At 38.7% G+C, this 20,240-nt stretch overlaps 1 non-coding gene across 1 annotated transcript; it reads left to right on the forward strand.

Annotated features, from left to right (window-relative positions):
- The first annotated feature begins 18,614 nt into the window (after window positions 1–18,614).
- Window positions 18,615–18,721, forward strand: LOC141650575 (small nucleolar RNA R71). Its single transcript, XR_012546600.1, has one exon. It is a non-coding gene; the product is annotated as a small nucleolar RNA R71 (small nucleolar RNA).
- The last annotated feature ends 1,519 nt before the right edge of the window (window positions 18,722–20,240 follow it).

Here is a 20,240-nt window from a genome sequence, read left to right on the forward strand (position 1 = left end):
AAGGGTTGAGAGACCAAAAACTTCAAAGAGAGCTTCCACTTGGTGATAAATCCCAAGTTTCCTCAAGGTAGCATGACATAAAAACTTAGTGGGAAGAATATTCTTACTTAGAAGCCGGTGGAAGACTAATCTTTGCACATCATTGACAAATTCCACATTTGAGAAGTCATCAAGCCTTGTGAGATCTACAATCTCTTCATGCTCCCTTCTTAATGTGTTGACATGGGAGGTAGAAGAACTTCCCCTCATCCTTGGTCTTCTCACATTCCTAAAAGAGGATCTCCTTGGTGCCATTCTTTGATTATTGAGCTGGATTCTTTTGATTTGTGAAAGGATAAGGATGCTCCTTGTTGATTGAGTGTTGCCTTTGGAAACCTTAGAAAATTGGGGCTTTTTGATTTTGTGGGTTAAGAGAGTGATTTGGATATGTTTGGGAGTCATAAGGAGGTGGGTTTTATAGTGCAAGTGGAAGGAAGAATGATGTGTCACTAAATGTGTGGTGGGGTGTAATTCAATTAAGAAAAGTCGGGTCAAAACACCGTGGGAAGACGGGCGGATTCGAGCAGAAGACGCTCGGATTCATGCTTCTCGGGACGGGCGGATTCTGGGTAATACGCCCGGATTCTGTCACAGCTAAATTTCCAAAAATTGACGCCTCAAAGACGGGCGTACCGAGCATGAGACGTTCGGATTCTTTTTCATCGAGACGGGCGTCTTCTTCTGAAGACGGACGGATTCCTTTACAGCAATTTTCCTTGAAATGCACAGGTAGAAAGACGGGCGTCTTTCTGCAAAACCGGCCGGATTCTTCAGGATGGGCGTTTTTCCTTCTGGGACGCTCGGATTCACCTTCAGTCCAAAAATCTTCAAATTCTCAACAGAAGAGACGGATGATTCTCCTCAGAACGCCCGGATTCCAGCAAGACGGCCGGATTCCAGGGAACACGCACGTGTTCAAGCTGTGAATTCATCCTTTGACTTTTTCTCCTCTCTTAGATGCGTCCCCACACTTGAAAATTGGTTCCTTCCTTCATTCAAAATTCATTAGTAACCCTCCCTCACTTACGCTCATGAAAAGAGTTCATGCTAATTATTAAAAGAAATGCAATAAAACAATAAATACAAGTTAGAGGGTTAATATATTTACAAGTGGTGGTTTAGGGAGGACTCCACCAAACTCTCCCTTAGATGGTCCTTTCAAGGGTGAGGAGGCCCGAGGTAGGTGACCTCGACCTCTCCAATAAACGCTCCCTCATAGTATGGCTTCAACCTTTGACCATTTACCTTGAACTTGCTTCCATCTTCCGCCTTGAGTTCAAAATCTCCATATTTTCCAACTTCGGTTATCACATAGGGACCCATCCATCTAGAGTTCAACTTTCCCGGAAAAAGTCGGTAGCGGGAATTGAATAGAAGGACTTTGTCTCCTTTATGCAAGGCCTTTTGTCTAATTCTCTTATCATGAAGCAATTTCGTTCTTTCTTTGTAAATCTTTGCATTCTCATAGGATTGTAGTCGGAATTCCTCCAACTCTTGAATTTGAATCATCCTCCTTTGACCACTCAATTTGAGATCAAGATTAAGTGCTCGGATTGCCCAAAAAGCTTTGTACTCCAATTCGATTGGCAAATGACATGCTTTTCCATAGACAAGCTTGTAAGAGGAGGCTCCTATGGGAGTCTTATAGGCCGTCCTATAAGCCCAAAGAGCATCATCAAGCTTTGTGCTCCAATCTTTCCGAGTCTTGTTCACAACTTTCTCAAGGATTTGCTTGATCTCTCTATTTGAAATCTCAACTTGACCGCTTGTTTGAGAATGATATCCCAAGCCGGTTCTATGTTGGACACCATATTTGGTCAAAAGAGATGCAAGTTTCTTCTCATAGAAATGCGTTCCTCCATCACTTATAATTGCTCTAGGAACTCCAAATCTTGGGAAGATTATCTTCTTAAAGATCTTGGTGACCGTTTTTGCATCATCATTTGGGGTGGCAATTGCCTCTACCCACTTTGAGACGTAGTCTACGGCCACAAGGATGTATTTATTCCCATTGGATGTCACAAAGGGCCCTTGGTAGTCGATTCCCCAAACATCGAAGATCTCCACCTCTAGAATGCCCCTTTGTGGCATTTCGTTCCTCCAAGAGATATTCCCCGTTCTTTAACAAGCATCGCAATGAATGATGAATTCTCTTGTGTCTTGAAACATTGTAGGCCAATAGAAGCCCGATTGAAGAATTTTTGCGACGGTCCTCCTTGCTCCATGGTGCCCACCGTAGGGTGATGAATGACATCCTTCCAAGATTCCTTGGATTTCCCATTGAGGGATGCATCTCCGGTAGAGCCCATCACTACACTCCTTGTAGAGGTTTGGATCGTCCCAAAAGTACCTCTTCACTTCGAATAGGAATCTCTTCCTTTGGTTGTGGTTCAAATTTGGAGGGAGTACTTTTCCAACAATATAGTTAGCATAATCGGAAAACCATGAGGGGATGTGCCTTTCAAGTTGTGTTTGAATGGCCATCAAAATATCGTCGGGAAATGAGTCATTGATCGGGGTTTCTCCATTTTCATCATGAAACCGGATCCTTGACAAGTGATCCGCCACTACATTCTCGGCTCCTTTCTTGTCTCTTATTTCTAAGTCAAATTCTTGAAGGAGCAAAATACATCTTAACAATATTGGTTTTGCCTCCTTCTTTATCAAAAGGTGTCGGAGAGCACGGTGATCCGAAAATACAATCACCTTGGATCCAAGTAAGTAGGAACGGAATTTGTCCAAAGCATAGACAATGGCAAGAAGCTCCTTCTCCGTGGTATCATAGTTCACTTGGGAGGGATCAAGAGTCTTGCTTATATAATAGATGGCATGAAGAGCTCTTCCTACCCGTTGGCCAAGAACCGCTCGAACGGCTTAGTTGCTAGCATCACACATAATCTCGAATGGTAGTTCCCAATTTGGAGGTTGGATGATCGGTGCCGAGATTAGTGCTTCCTTGATTCTATTAAAGGCTTCAACACACTCATCAGTGAAAAGGAATTGGGCATCTTTAAGCAAAAGTTGAGTGAGGGGTTTCGCTATTTTTGAAAAATCCTTTATGAAACGGCGATAGAAACCCGCGTGACCGAGAAAACTTCTCACCCCTCTAACATTCACGGGAGGTGGTAGTTTCTCTATCACCTCAACTTTAGCTTTATCGACCTCGATGCCCTTTTCCGAAATTAAATGACCCAAAACAATTCCTTCATTGACCATGAAGTGACACTTTTCCCAATTTAAAACAAGACTAACATCTTCACATTTTTGCAACACAAGAGAAAGATTATGCAAACATGAGTCAAAGTCCTTTCCATAAACACTAAAATCATCCATAAAAACTTCCATTATGGTCTCTAAGTAATCGGAGAAGACACTCATCATGCATCTTTGGAAAGTGGCGGGGGCATTACATAAACCAAAAGGCATCCTCCTATATGCAAAAGTACCATAAGGGCATGTGAAGGTGGTCTTATGTTGGTCATCCGGGTGTATAGGGATTTGGAAGAATCCCGAATACCCGTCAAGGTAACAAAAGAATTTGTTGGAGGCTAACCTCTCAAGCATTTGGTCAATGAATGGTAGAGGGAAGTGATCCTTTCTTGTTGCGGAGTTTAATTTTCGATAGTCAATGTGAAGGAAATGTAGATCTATATACATACTAACATACTCATATATGTCGAAATTAATTTGTCATAAAATTAAATACGGATTTTATGCATGCAAACAATATGATAAAATAGAAGAGAAATCATGTTCTTACATTGGGATTTCGGTTTTATTGGGCACAAAAGAAATCTCCTTTTCTTTTGTTCTTGAGCTTTCCCTAAGATGGAAGAACAAGATCCAAGTATAGGATCTCTCCCTAAGCTTAATACCCAAGGCTTTCTCTTAATTCAAATTAATATTATAAGTACTAGTATAATATTAATCTAGTAGAAAATTGAACCAAAATATTTATAAAAACACTTAAATATTTCGGTTTTGATGAGAGAAGAAGAGGAGGATTTTTATTCTCTCTAGAATTGTATTTTTGGATGATGGAATGAATGAATACACTAAAACATTTTAGTGTTATTAGGTAAAAATTATAGAAAAATCATGATGGGTTTTGTCTTCTCAAAAACGTGTAAGAGGATGGATTTTGGGGAGCCAATGCATGGAAAAATTGTTCTTTACAATAAACAATAGGGTTGCATGGCTAGTGACTAGGGTAATCATCATGCCCTCCACTAATTACAATCAACATATAATTAGCTTAAAAACCCTCTAATTTTCGGCCCATTTGATAATATGGATTCCATATTATTTTTGTCAATTGTCAATATGTCACATGTCATATGTGACATAAATTTGTTATGTATTTTTAACAAATTAAAAATCAACGTATTAATAAAAATACGTCACATACAAAAATCGACTTAGTAATTTCACAATTACTTGTGCCAAAATATTTTACCATTTATAAATCACAACAGATTGTATTTATAATAATTCATTCAATTTCGATTGTTTCTTTAAACATTTATTTCATCCGAGTAATGATACAATTCAATTACTCAGACCGTATCTCATTTAATCACATTTCAATTTGATACGTAAATTTTACTTCCAAAAATCGTCCGTCAATTTTCAAGTAATTTAATTAACTCGTAACATTATACGATTAATTAAATAATCAATTAAGAGTGTTGCCCTATAGGTATGACCTAGGGGGTCAACTGATCACCACCGTCGCACGCACGACGTAATGTCAAACTCTAGTCGCCCAATCATTACCGATATATGTTGACCGGTTGTGATAAAGAACAAAATTACTTCCCAATTGTATTCTTTATAATGAGATTTAAACATGTGATCATCATGATCAACAGTCGTGATCGCATTATTGTCGGAGGACACATATTCCAACAATCTCCCACTTGTCCTCGACAAGTGTGCGTCACCAATTCTCTTGTCCTATTACTATCTCCCACTCAATGCAAGGTGTCTTTCAGGTCGTACTTGCAAGTGATCATATCGAGAGTGGTTTCCTCGATCTGGAGAATAACTGATTGACCGGACTTATCTATCATAGATACTTTCCGAGCGTGGCCACGCATTTCCAGTTCATTACTCCTCGAGTGGCCCTAAGATATTGTTATAACCCTGACTAGGGATGGACAATTCCTATCGCACTCATTCCCTTCGACTAGCCACAGCCATCATAACCTAAAATATGCCCATTTGACCCCATTTACGAAGGTCGTAGTAACACAAATCAAAGTTAATCTGAAACTGTGCCATCTTAGGCGAATAGTCTTTAGTCAAAAGAATCGACTCATTTGAATACTATAGTAGCTCTCGCCACGACCAGGCTATATAAATTTGCCAGAACTCTATAAGCGGTCATTAGGCCCGACAAAATGTTCCTAACAGTCTGCCTATGTGACCGACTAGTCATCTCACATGACTCTATGGCACTTGAACTTGCCATCAATCGCATCACACTCTAGTCACTTCGAGACGTCACCTCATACAAGTAACTATGGGCAAAAACAATGTTAATCCATGTTCACTTTAACGGGGTTCAATTGTCTCTACAACCCGTTTGGATATAACAATGTACAAGGTGAGTTAATAACTCAAACGACAAATGTCGACATCACACTCGGGTAGTCAATATCATATTACAACCTTGTGATGTATATCATAAGTGTAAACACTTATTGATTGCAATAGAAGTTTAACATGCCATGTGTCCATGTGTTCAAACTTCTTACACTTGCAATTTCCTTCACATTCATGTTCTCTCTCATAGCATGAATCTTACCAAGTACACATCAAGGTTCCCGACCTTGGTTTTGGTTCTTTAACTTGAAAGAACTTTCTTATCGACTATCACATAACGAACGAATTTGCGATGAATAATATAACTTGTACCGATCAAGTATTCCATCCACACACAATGCACTAGGTATATGTTTTGTAGAATCTTGTAACAATTGACAAGATTATTTAGCTTAGCACTTCTCACAAGTCCTAGCTTTACTAGGAAAGATTATTTTTGAATAACCTCTTATTCAACCAAACATCTTTCCAAAACTTCTCATTTCTCTTTCTGGGCTTGAAAGAATTGGGATTCTCATAAATCCTCATATGTGCTCGGATTTTCTACAATATGTGCAACCTCTTAACACACAATGGAACATTCCGTCAAACACTGAAATCGCTCATCGGATTCTACTTGAGAATTCATGACGTTTCTATTATGGCTTACAAATCAATCATCATGCTCTTATGCATATGATTCATAATTGGACATGTGCATGATAATTCTAATGACGGAAACATTAGTAACTAATAATCATGAGATCAACCGTTCTTAGGTTCAGTGAACTACCATGACTGCTAATGGTAATCCCATTTTCATTCATATGAATAACCTATGTGTATGTTGATACGATGTGTATCTCTTAATACTAATCCAACATCATTTGATGTAATTGGATTCATCATTGTCCATTTTCATCCAGAATTGAAAACTCAAAAGCTTCTTTATGAAAGAAGGTATTAGCTCGTCATTCTTTAATGAGTGATGAGTTGTAAACATTCAAAGGATGATAGCTCCCACTAAATTCCATGTCTTCACATGAGAATTTCCTAACTCCCACTAAATTCTACACATTTCGAAATTGACTTCTCAATCGAAAATTATTCAAGAATTTAAATATAAATTGCATTGCCAAGTTATTAGGATAAGACCATATATGTTCCCATCATATCCCTTCAAAATACCTATTTTGAAGTGGTCTCATCTTAACCTTACGGAAAGATATTTTAAATCTCAAACACACTCATGTCATAATGATGTGTAGTAATGTCATTATTCAAATATAAACAATATCTAGAATACGTCCTTCGCAAATACCCTTTTGGAAGGAGGTTTAACCATTTCATAGCGAGGTTAAGCAATGACATTTGCGTGGTTAAAACTTTGGTCGTTGAAGATATCGGTATATCAATCTTTGCAACTCGATCATAACTAGTATGTTACTATGATTCATTTAGGCTCTTAAGTAAATCTCAAGGTTGAAACTATTGGTCAAATGTTTCATAAACTTAGTCAAAAATTTGTTAAGACTTTACATTAGTCATTTTTCTTCCAAAACTTTCTTTTGGTCTCCTCGTGTAGTTATCTTGAGAATATTCTCTTATGATTACTACACTTGGTCTCTTTAGTCATATAGAACTAACTTGAGACCATAGATCTCATTTATTCGGCATACTATGTAAATAGATATACCTACATTCAAATCATTCTCTCTTGCGTAGATCTTCATTTACACAAGTACACAATTTTATCTTGCCTTGTGTGTTGTGTCCTCATTTTTCTCCCACTCTATCTTTAGAATAAATACACTAAACATTCAAAGATAGCATATGAGACACAAATTAATGATGTTGAAGTATAAGGAGAACTATCTCATAGATAGACTAATAGTTATTGATTTCATATGTGTACTTGGTGATTGACATACCTTTAAGAGAGTTCATAGACTCAAAATTGCTTTATAAATGATCATACACAAGCCTTAAGCATGTGGACATATAATGAAACCCGTCATTATATTTGTCTATTAGATCACTTTAAGTGACTAATCTTATGTTTCAAAGTGCAAGCATTTAAAGATGAATTTTAGAACATAAAAGGATAAATGATAAAACGGGTGACTTGGGTTGCAAACCAAGTCACCATCATCCAAAATACAAACCATTATCCAAAATACTTTTCCATGTCAAACACGGAAACTTAAAGTTCTAAAATCCAAAACATAAATTAAAGTAAGACAATGAAAAGCAAAACTCCATGAAAGCTATCCATAGCTTCTCCATGGTTTATCATGCTTGCTTTTCCTTTCCCTTGTCTTTGCTTGGTGGAGGCCCTATTTACAATAAAAGGGAGATACATTATCACAACTTTGCATCATAATACCATAGTTGAATTAGAAACATAAAAGAAGGATAGTCATTTAGCTACTGGAGTGATCTTTCCAGCTTTGATATCACCAAGGTATTTGGAACAATTTCTTTTCCAATGTCCCATGCCATTACAATAATGGCATTTATCAAGAGGACCCTTCTTGACTTTTGAGGTGCTAGCTTCACAAGACTTAGCTTTGGTGAATGTGGGAGCTTGCTTCTTGCCCTTTCTTCCATTCTTCTTGAACTTCCCCTTACTTTTAGTGCTTATGTTAAGCACATCCTTGGGAGGGTTCACATTTAACCCCATGTCCCTCTCGGCTTGCACAAGTAACTTGTGCAACTCCTCAAGAGACACTTCCTTGTCTTGCATGTTGAAATTCACCCGGAATTGCACATATGCCTTGACTTTGGACAAGGAGTGTAGAATCCTATCTACGATGAGTTCTTTGGGGATTTCAACCTTTTGAATTTTCAAGGTCTCGACAAGCTCCATGAGTTTGAGCACATGAGGGCTAACCTTTTGGCCCTCTTTGAAGTCGAGATCAAAGAATGCCGCGGCCGCCTCATATTGGACGATCCGCGGAGTTTGTGAAAACATGGTCACAAGTTTGGAGTAAATCTCATTAGCATTGCCCATTTTAAAGGCTCTCCTTTGGAGGTCCGCCTCCATCGCAAATATTAAGACATTTTTCATTGCGGCAGACTCCTTTTGGTAAGCCTCATATGCTTCCCTAGTGGCCGCGGTGGACCTAGTGGAGGGTTCGGGTGGAGAGGCCTCGGTAAGGTAACGAAGCTTGTCGTCACCTTCGGCGGCTAATTTGAGTTGGGCATCCCATTCGGAGAAATTTGACCCATTCTTTTCAAGTTTACATCGATCTATAAAGGATCGGAGCCATGACGAACTAGCGAGAGGTGTGGCATTAGGAGTTGGTGTTGGTGTTGCCATTTGTTATGAAAAAGAAGTGGTCTACAAAACAAAATATAAGGAGTAAAACAATTGCCGTTTTAATAATACTCGTAAAAATGTATGATTTAAACAAGTTTTATGCATTTTTCTAGTGACCTCTACCCAACTAGATAAATGATTCCAAGACCCAAATTCATATCGACTTAGGCACGGTGGGGCCGATTCATCCTTTATCAATACAACTTGGTGGATTAACGTTTAATCTATTCTACTTTTAGAACTCTTGGTCGATAATATTACATTAACAATTATCTTTAGCCCAAAACACATCCGACAAGGGCACGGTGGGGCCGATACATCCCTTATAAAAAAACTTTTGTTGAGTTCAACCCAAATTTCGAATAAATGTGTCCATGATTCAAACCCACATTAACTTGGGCACGGTGTGGCCGATACATCCCTTATCAACATGAATTCGGTGGATTAACATTCATCACCCACTTCCCCTACGTAACAAGGTTTGTACCCTGGTAGGGCCGAGCGCACTCCCTCGCGAAATAGGTTTTCATGGTTTCTACTATTTGGTAAGGCTATGTCTCAATTGTTTGTTTTAGCGAGAGGTCATGTCAATTTATTATCTATCACGTTTTAAGTGAACTAAAGCGATGAACTACGATAATTCGAATTGACACGGTCGATAAACTCGATAAAATAAGGATGCATGTTTTAGTTATGGCGATTTAGCGATGCATGTGACATAAAATAAAATGCAAGCATAAAGATAAATAAATCCTAGTATGGCCTTTCCTAAAATAGAAAAACTATTTAACTATTACATATTCGGAAACCAACTCCATTGGTCCCTTGAACTTCGGTTGTGGCACGCATCTCGAGGCAACACCGTCTTTATGTATCGCCATTCTTGAAGAAATCCGTCTTTGGGAACTCCGGAATGAATAAAATTACATAATAAATTACCTAATTTCCTATTATACATTTGTAACTAAAATAAAATAAATCTATTAAATTACAAAACGGTGATACGAGATCACAATAAAAATACAACCGAATCGATATTCCCATACATTTCGGGAAATACCAATTAAATCTAAGGCCATACTAAGTAAAATTACATAACTCAAAATTACATAAATTAAAATTATGACAATCATAAAGGAAAATGCAGCTTTATAATATGTATGAACATGCTCAATTTTATGCTAAATCGCCTTTAAATAGCCAATATCGTTGATCGACGCCATTTCGTGTTCACAATTAAGCATATGTGGTCGTTGGTCAATGGTCGATACAAAACACAATTTATACTTCACAAACAACTCTACAATTAGTAAAGAGGCAAGTAAAGGTCGGATCCCAAGGGACGGGTATTGAAATGAGAATTCTATTGTAACTAGTAGTGTCTAGGGGGTGTCACAAATTGGGTTGATGTAGAAGGTTACTAAACTAAAATAGCAATGAAAATAAACTAGCAAGATGAATAAAATAAGGGGTGTAAACAATTGATTAAAAGCACTAGGGTGTCATGGGTTCATAGGGGAATCATGGGATATGATCATACAAACATGTTCTCAAATTATAAGCAAGCAATTATTGTTGTGATGGATTGAGTTGGGTTATATCTTACAATCCTAGGAAAGTTTGGGTCCCGGAGCCGAATCGATTAGATTGTACAACACCTACAAGTCGACTTAATCTTTCCTACTCAACACATGCATGGTCTAACAAGACTCGAGTTGGGTTATGTCTTACAAGTCAAGTTGAAAGGATAGAAGATGATAGTAAATGCAAGGATTCATAGGCTTAGCATTTCATCAAATATAACATGTGCATGTATTAAGATCAAAACAAGCAAGCAAATAAGATATGAAAGCATATTGATTTAAGCATGAATCATTCCCCATGTTGGTTTCCCCTAATCACCCATTAAACCCTAGCTAAGAGACTACTCACTCATTATCATATTGATCATGCTAGAAAGGTTGTCAATCATACTAACATAATGAAACATGATGAATAAATGAAAGTAATTAACAATAATTAAAAAGGGATTAAGAGATTATACCTACTAATGATTCCAATAATAAAGCAAGAATAATAGAAGTACTTGAATCCTAGATTGAGAGGTTGTCAATCTCCCAATAATAACCCAAATAATCTTCAATTACCCAAAATAAAGTAAGAACAAGAGAGAGATTAAAGAACTAAAACTTGGATTAAAACTTGATTAATACTTGATTACAATATTGAAGAGAGATTTGATTGATATTAACTACACTAATTATTGATAATAAGAACATGCTCCTCTAATTAGACTAATGGGGTATTTATAGTGGAAATTAGGGAGGATGCATTAGGATTAACTAAGGGCTAAACTAGTAATTACACTTTTTAAGTTGAGCAAGGAGACTCCGGTATTTTCTGAGAGAAGGGCTTCTCTAATCGTAGCTTGAAGAATGAAAACGTGCTGTACTGAAATCCGTGCGGATGGGAGTCGGGACGGCCGGATCTGGGCTGGAGAATCCGAGCGGATCCTTGGGCAAGACGCTCGGATTGGCGAGGGGGAATCCGAGCGGATTCCTTTGAGGGACGCTCGGATTGGGCTGGACGGACGGGCGGATTGTATACAATCCGTTCGGATTGTCTGGCAGCGTCAATTCTTCTTCTTTTCTTCCCTTTTCTTCATGAATTCCTTGGGGATTTCCTTGGGGACTCAAGGATCCTTTCTCAACAATGCTCTTCTACTATGCTATGTACAAAGGCCTTCTAGTCTTGTCTCTCCTTGATGCTTGGTCATTGAATACGATCAATTTAGCCTCGTTTTGCCATGAAAATGCAAGATTCTTACTCCTTTCCTACCGAGGGATCAAAATCTCAAAGAATATGCAAAACAAAGAACTAAAGATAAGAAATGACCCAAATAGGCACTAAAAAGCATGGAAACAATGGTAATTCGGGGGCTAAATATGCGCCAATTATGGTCACATCAAATATCCCCAAACCGAACCTTTGCTCGTCCCGAGTAAAGAGGTGACAGAGACTAGGACCAATACTAACCTAACCTAATAATAATAGCCGATATGAGACAATTAGCGGGTCTCACTCCGCCCCTTCAACTCACAACAAGACAACCATGAGGTAGGATGCCTTCTTGCAAGGCAAGGTGGGTCTTGCCAAAATGGCGACACATCCAAACATTAAGCACACAAAATCAAATAATGGATGCATCTACAAAAGAATAGCCACTTTCCTCATCTAAGTGGCGGAAATTATCTACAAGGGAAGCAATTCAAGGGTACACAATCCTTCATAGATGCAATTTGTTCAAACTACTAAGCCTAGAAGGATACCAATAAATCACCTCCAAAAGGTGTCAAGCTAGGGTACCTTTGTCCTCAATCGTTAAATGCTTTTGTCAAGAGTAGACTCCCTATGGTGTTAGAAACACTGGAGGATCGCGGAATTTCCCCTCTTGCCTAGACAAGAAGAAGGGTCGTCCCCTCTCTACCATGCACAAAAATGGATATGATGGATAAGGGGATCAATAGATATTTGAGTTTCATTTTGGGAGTTTGCTTTCATTTTTGTTTTTCCCCCTAATTTCATTTGGCATTTGACATTTGAGAACACTTTCTTGCCATTTCTTTTGATTTTTGGCATTTCAATACTTGACAACTTTTTTGCATTTCTTTTTGAACATTTTCAAAGTCACCCCAATTAGTAACGAGGGTGCCTTGTATTTGAAGCTTTAGGAGTTCTATTTTTGCTCCTCTTTTCATTTGATGCATTTTTGCAAACTTTCTTTCACTTTTCATTTCATTGAACTTAAATTGATTTCTTTTTGTGCCCATTCCCTTTGATGACAAAAATGTAGTAGAACATGGATGAATGATAGAAGTATGCATGGTTTCAAGGGTCACCTTGGAATAAACGGTAGCCAAGGAGTTATCACACCACAAGGTACTCTTGACTAGGCCTTAAACCATGGGTCAAAGGATACTAGCATGACACATCCTAGGGTGTTTTACAAGCATTCTAACAAGCAAAGTCTTAAGAATAAAAAGCATCTACTAGGGCCTATATACACTTGTCAAGCTTCCCAAATAGACGGTTTCGCAAAATTTTTCTAACATGCAAACTACATGCCATGATGCAACTAACATATACACATCCTAATGCAAATGATTCTACCAACTAATATGACATATAACCTAAATGCAAGTCCTAAGTTCACATTGTTTTACCGCATCAATCAAAATAAAGCCACATAGTCATTAACATAAAGAGGAAAAAGGAGATTGGAAAGATCATACCATGCGGTCTTCAATATCCTCATGTCTCGGATGTGGCGTAGTCAATCAAAGTGAACAAGGATAAACAAACACAATATATACAAGACAATATATATACAAAGGAAATGAACTTGTTTTTGGATTTTTCAATTTTTAAATTTTTATGATTTTTATGAAAATTTTCAATTTTTATGGTTTTTGAATAAAAGTTAAGTGTTAGAATTCCCATCCCCACACTAATATGGGCATTGTCCTCAATGGCCAAAATGATGGAAATTATGCAAAGATGATGCATGATTTCTATACTAAATGCAATTCTACACTAAGCTAGACTACATGATGCATGTTGTTTTGTTATGACGGAGAGGATAATTTAGATTACCTCCCGTTGTGTATGCATTAACTTCCCCAAACCAAATAAGACACTATTGCTAATGTCAAGGATGGGTATAGTTCATGCACACACTATGCTATGCATGAAACTAGATTGTCATTTTGGATTTTCAAAAATGGGAACAATAAAGAACACCTCAATGGTACCGAGGTGTGAGTCCTTTGATGTTGCTAGGACTAAACCAACAATGATCAAAATAAAATAAAATACAAAGAGATATAGACAAACCGTAGGAGAGTAGGAGTCTCCAAGGCTAGTCTTCCATCATGCTATTATCATCATCACTTCCCTCATGAGAAGTGGTCACATTGCCACTTTCCTTGGCACTTTCTTTATCACTTTCTCCATCATCTTGCTCATCATTATCTTCACCATCTCTTTCTTCATCTCTACTTGCTTCTTCCTCAATATTATCATCAATTTCTTCACCATTTCCAACAACCTCATTGTCTTCCACCACGTCCCTAGATGAACCCGGAAATAAGGCTTCTTTATCCGCCCAACTAGGCAAAGGACAAGATGGATCAAGGAGTCCTTGCCTAGCTAGATGTAGGAGGGGAGGATATTGAGCCAAATATGCATTCTTCCGATCTTCATAAGCTTGCTTGTGCATGGCTTGCATAAGAAGAGTTACATAGTCTTTTCCAATTTCAATTCCTTGCGGTTTGAACTCTTCATACACAAAGGGGTAAGGTGGTATAACAATGGAAGAGGAGGGAGTTTCATGATCACCCTTTTGTTGTTGAATGATGTACTCGGCTTCCTTGGATAGGGGAAGTAAATAGTTGGTCCGGTGGACACTAAGACGGCAAATCTTTGCGGGTAAAGTGAATGATCGAGCCTCACTAGTAAGCCACCCATACTTGGTGTCAAGGGGATTGTGGGCAACCCACTTAAACTTGTTAATCATGATGGACATATCAATAAGATGGCCACCTTCCTTTGCCTTGTACTTGTTATCCTTATTGAAATTAGGATCAAAGTGCTTGGCTAGGACCGTGACTAGGCCGCCATTAACAATAACGGTTGTACCCTTCTTCCCACTATCAACATGAAGCCATCTATCAACCAATAGCCTCAAAGAATTGTAAGGCTTGGTGTGAATTCTTCCAATATTCAAAGTTGATTCAAGGAGAATAAAATCGAGTCCTGTGAAATGATTGGTGTCTTTCCTAGCAATTATGGTATTTCCCACAACTTTGTGCCATACTCTTATGCCCGGATGATGGACTAAAAGAGCACGACAAGCATGAAAATCTTCAAATTTCTTCCCGGAGATTGCCTCCCAGAGAGGCTCGGGGTCATACTTCCCATACTGCTTAAAATATTTCGGTTCATCGCTAAGACCCAAAATTTCACCCAATTCCGGAAAGGTAATGCGTCTACTAGTGTTAGCTAGACGAAACTCAATATTTTCCCTATTCTCAACTTTTGTCACTTTTAAAGAACTTAAGAATTCCAAGACAAGGGAGGGGTATGTTACTTCCTTCATTTCAAACAATTTCTTCAAACCCATGGCATTGAAAAAGGCTTTTGTTTGTTCAAGAACACCCAATTTCTCCAAAGCATCTTTACATATGAATTTGGTGGATTGAATTTGTTTCATAGCAAACTTGACAAATGTATTTCTATGGGTATCGGAAATGAAAGTTACCTCCGGATAATGCAAGAGTTGATCGATTACCGGAGTAGAAGGTGATGCTTCCATAGAAATTTGTTGTTGTTGCACTTCCAAGTTTGGTGTTGATACCACCATTGCCAAAGCTTTCTTTGTTTGTAGAGCTTTTTGCCTTTGAGAGAGAGCCTTTGCTTTTGGTGCCTTTGTTGCCTTTGTTGCTCCCTTTGTTCTTGCCATTTGATGTACTAACCAAGTAAAGAGTCAAAAATCTTCAATTTGTAGAATGCCCAAATCGATTTGAAGGTGAAAGGCTTTGCCTTTATGAGAACAAAAATCGACTCAAAGGGTGAAGATTTTGTTCTTGGTTTTGATTGTTGTTGAAGATGGAGTGATTGATTTGTTGTTTGAAGGATGGTTTGATTTGATTTTGGTGGATTTTGTTGAGGGTTTTTGTTTATGAGATGGAGAGGATGAGGGTTTTGATGTTGTGGGTAGTGTTTATGAATGAATGAATGAATGAATGAATGAATGAAGGTGGGATGGGTTATAAAGAAGTCGAGATTTTTCAAGACGCAGGGACAATCCGTGCGGATTGGGCGCAATCCGTGCGGATTCTACAGCTTCAAAATTTTCAAAATCCCGCCTAGAGACGGGCGGATTCTGGGGAATCCGCTCGGATTCTTCTGTGATGGGACGGGCGGATTTCGTGCAGGACGGACGGATTCTAGTCCAGAGATTTTTCTTTGTTTTTCTCAGCTGCAAGACGGGCGTCTTGCATAAAAGACGGACGGATTCTGTGAGACGGGCGTCTGTCCAGAAATCCGCTCGGATTCTTTGACAGTCAAGAAAATTGCAATTTCAGCACAGCCCAAGACGGGCGTCTTCTCAGCAGGACGCTCGGATCTTCTTCAGACGGGCGGATTCTCAGGAATCCGCTCGGATTGGTCCTACAAACGCATTCCCTTATCATTCTTTCTTTCTTTCTTTCAAATCTTGTGTTCTTCATTGTGGGGGCACTACTAAGGCATGAATAGCCTAGGCAATTGCCATCCCCACACTAAGGTAAAGCACTACACATCAATTAAAATTGTTAATCCCTCCCTCACTTCTCTCTTTTCATGACAATTATTTTGATCAAAGTAAATAAAAATCCAAAAATGACAAAAAATGCAATACAAAAAATTAGATGTAAGTTAGGGAGTTAGAAATATTTACAAGTGGTGGTTTAGGGAGGACTCCACCAAACTCTCATCCTTGATGAGATGTCAAGGGGGCATGTTCAAGGTGTTGTTGATGTTGCTCAACACCTTGAAGAAGTAATCAAAAGCTTGTTCATTGTTATGGTAGAGGTCCTCAATAGACCGTGCCCCTTGTTGTTGATCATGATCGATGGCATGCCCAATGTAGGGATTAAAGATCCCTTCAAATTCATCGTCCCAAAGACCACAAACTTCATTGAGTTGATCATTGAAAATCTCTTGCTTAGATGGAGACAACTCTCCCAATTTCTTCTCTTGGCCAATGAGGCCATCTTCTTCTTCCTTGGTTGATTTTGATGAGCTTTGCAAGCTCTCCTTGTCACAATTCACTTGCTCTTTGAATGGAGCATCTTCAACTTTCTTCTTCCATTGGAGTTCCGATTTCTTCCTCTCATCCTTCCGGCTATAATGATCAATCATGAAACATGGCTCATGCAAACAAGGAGCTCTCATGGTCTTGTCAAGATTAAAAGTTATGCTTTCATCTCCCACTTCTAGAGTGAGCTCTCCATGTTTCACATCAATCACCGCACCCGCGGTGTGTAGGAAAGGTCTTCCTAAGATGATTGGAATGTTGGAATCTTCCTCCATATCAACAATGACAAAGTCCACCGGGATGAAAAACTTCCCAATTCGCACGGGGACATCTTCCCATATCCCTAATGGTGTCTTTGTCGATCTATCGGCCATTTGAAGAGTGATATTGGTGCATTTAAGCTCTCCCATTCCCAACCTTTTACTCACCGAGTACGGCATGACACTCACACTAGCCCCTAGATCACATAAGGCTTTGTTGATCGTTGTGTCGCCAATGGTACACGGTATTGAGAAGCTTCCCGGATCCTTTAACTTTGGAGGTGAACTCCCTTGAAGTATTGCACTACTCACCTTAGTGAAGGCGATAGTCTCAAGTTTCCGGATTGACTTCTTCTTTGTGAGGATATCTTTCATGTACTTTGCATAGGCCGGTACGTGATTGATTAATTCCGTGAAAGGAATTGAGACTTCTAAGTTCTTCACAATTTCCATGAACTTTCCAAGTTGATCATCAAATTTGGGCTTGGCTTGACGACTTGGAAAAGGAAGTCTAATCACAATGGGCTCCTTTTCGTTGGCTTTGTCTTCATTTTTCTTTGAACTTTCTTCCTTTGATGATTCCCCTTCTTTGGGACTTTGCACAATTTCTTCCTTTTCACTAGCTTTCACAACTTCATCCTCAACTTGCTTCTTCGGTGCCTCATATCTTGTACCACTTCTCAAGTGAATGGCACTAACCGTTTCATGTCTAGGGGGATTACTTTGAGGTGGTAATTGCCCCTTTTGTCTTTGTGAGCTTGAAGATGCTAGTTGGGTCAATTGTGTTTCCAACATCTTGGTGTGAGCTAGAATGTTGTTGATGGTGGTGTCTTTTGCTTGGCTATCTTTTTGCATTTGAGTGAAAAATTCTTGTTGATTCTTTTGCATTTGGAGGACCGCTTTTTGGACATCAAAACCTTGGTCATTGTGGTGATTGTATGGATTTTGATTTTGGTAGCCTTGGTTTTGATTGTAAAAGGGTCTTTGATTTTGATTTCTCATGGGTGGTGGAGTGTATGTTGTTTGAGGGTTTTGAACATTTTGGCTTTTGTATGAGAGATTTGGATGGAACTTGGTGTTTTCATTGTAAAAATTTGAATAAGGGGTACCACTTTTGTAAGCTTGGAAAGCATTAACTTGTTCGGTTGTTCCCCTACACTCACTTGAGTCATGACTCAAGGTTCCACAATTCTCACATATCCCGCTTGGGATTGATGAGGATGCCGTCATGGCATTGACATGATGCTTTGATGATTTTGAGTTTTCCTCAAGTCTAGCCATAGCTTGTTCAAACTTCAAGTTGATTGTGTCAATGTGAGCACTAAGTTGAGCACCCAATTGAGTAACGGAGTCCACTTCATACTTTCCTCCTCTAGTAGCCTTGCGAGGTCTACTATATTGTGAATTATGGACCGCCATTTCCTCAATCTTGTTCCATGTTTGATTGTCATCAACTTCGTCGAACATTCCATTTGATCCCATATTGAGAATGTTCCTTGAATCTTCATATAAACCATTCCAAAATTGTTGCACTAAAAACCATTCGCTAAGTCCATGGTGAGGACATGAGCGACAAATACCTTTGAACCGCTCCCAAGCTTCATACAAAGATTCTTCATCCCTTTGCTTAAAACCCGTAATTTGAGCTCTTAGCATGTTAGTCTTTTCCGGTGGGTAGAATTTTTTGTAGAAAGCTAGAGCTAACTTCTTCCAAGAATCTATTCCAAGGGTGGCCTTATCAAGGCCCTTCAACCATTGCTTTGCGGTGCCGATTAACGAAAAAGGAAATAAGACCCATCTTATTTGGTCTTGAGTCACGCCCGTTTGAGAGATAGCTTCACAATAATCGCAAAAGGTTTCCATATGATAATGAGGGTCCTCACTAGGCATTCCCCCGAATTGGCTCCTCTCAACTAGTTGGATGAAGGCGGACTTGGCAATAAAGTTTCCGGTAAGATGTTTTGGTGTAGGAGTACCATTTGGTAAATCCTCCTCGGTGGGTATAGAGTGTGACGAGAATTTAGGCATTGTAGGTGGATTTTGTGTGGTATTGTTTAATGGGTTCTCTTCTCCTTCTATTGCGAAAGGATTGACAAACTCACTAGTGGGTTGAACAACTTCACCAACACCTCCCAAATTCCTCCTAACAAGTCTCCTATTATTCGTCAAGGTTCTTTCGATTTCACGGTCAAAAGGTAACAAATCTCTTTGTAACCTTCTAGACATGCAAAATATCAAACAACTCAAAAACAATTAGAACAAACCTTGAGGAGTTTTACTTCCCCAAGATGAAAAAGACACAACTAATAACAATAAAAGAAATCTTAAATCAATTAAACACCGTCCCCGGCAACGGCGCCATTTTTGATCGACGCCATTTCGTGTTCACAATTAAGCATATGTGGTCGTTGGTCAATGGTCGATACAAAACACAATTTATACTTCACAAACAACTCTACAATTAGTAAAGAAGCAAGTAAAGGTCGGATCCCAAGGGACGGGTATTGAAATGAGAATTCTATTGTAACTAGTAGTGTCTAGGGGGTGTCACAAATTGGGTTGATGTAGAAGGTTACTAAACTAAAATAGCAATGAAAATAAACTAGCAAGATGAATAAAATAAGGGGTGTAAACAATTGATTAAAAGCACTAGGGTGTCATGGGTTCATAGGGGAATCATGGGATATGATCATACAAACATGTTCTCAAATTATAAGCAAGCAATTATTGTTGTGATGGATTGAGTTGGGTTATATCTTACAATCCTAGGAAAGTTTGGGTCCCGGAGCCAAATCGATTAGATTGTACAACACCTACAAGTCGACTTAATCTTTCCTACTCAACACATGCATGGTCTAACAAGACTCGAGTTGGGTTATGTCTTACAAGTCAAGTTGAAAGGATAGAAGATGATAGTAAATGCAAGGATTCATAGGCTTAGCATTTCATCAAATATAACATGTGCATGTATTAAGATCAAAACAAGCAAGCAAATAAGATATGAAAGCATATTGATTTAAGCATGAATCATTCCCCATGTTGGTTTCCCCTAATCACCCATTAAACCCTAGCTAAGAGACTACTCACTCATTATCATATTGATCATGCTAGAAAGGTTGTCAATCATACTAACATAATGAAACATGATGAATAAATGAAAGTAATTAACAATAAT

This window comes from Silene latifolia, chromosome 3, assembly GCF_048544455.1.
Source record: "Silene latifolia isolate original U9 population chromosome 3, ASM4854445v1, whole genome shotgun sequence".
Classification (NCBI taxonomy): Eukaryota; Viridiplantae; Streptophyta; class Magnoliopsida; order Caryophyllales; family Caryophyllaceae; genus Silene; species Silene latifolia.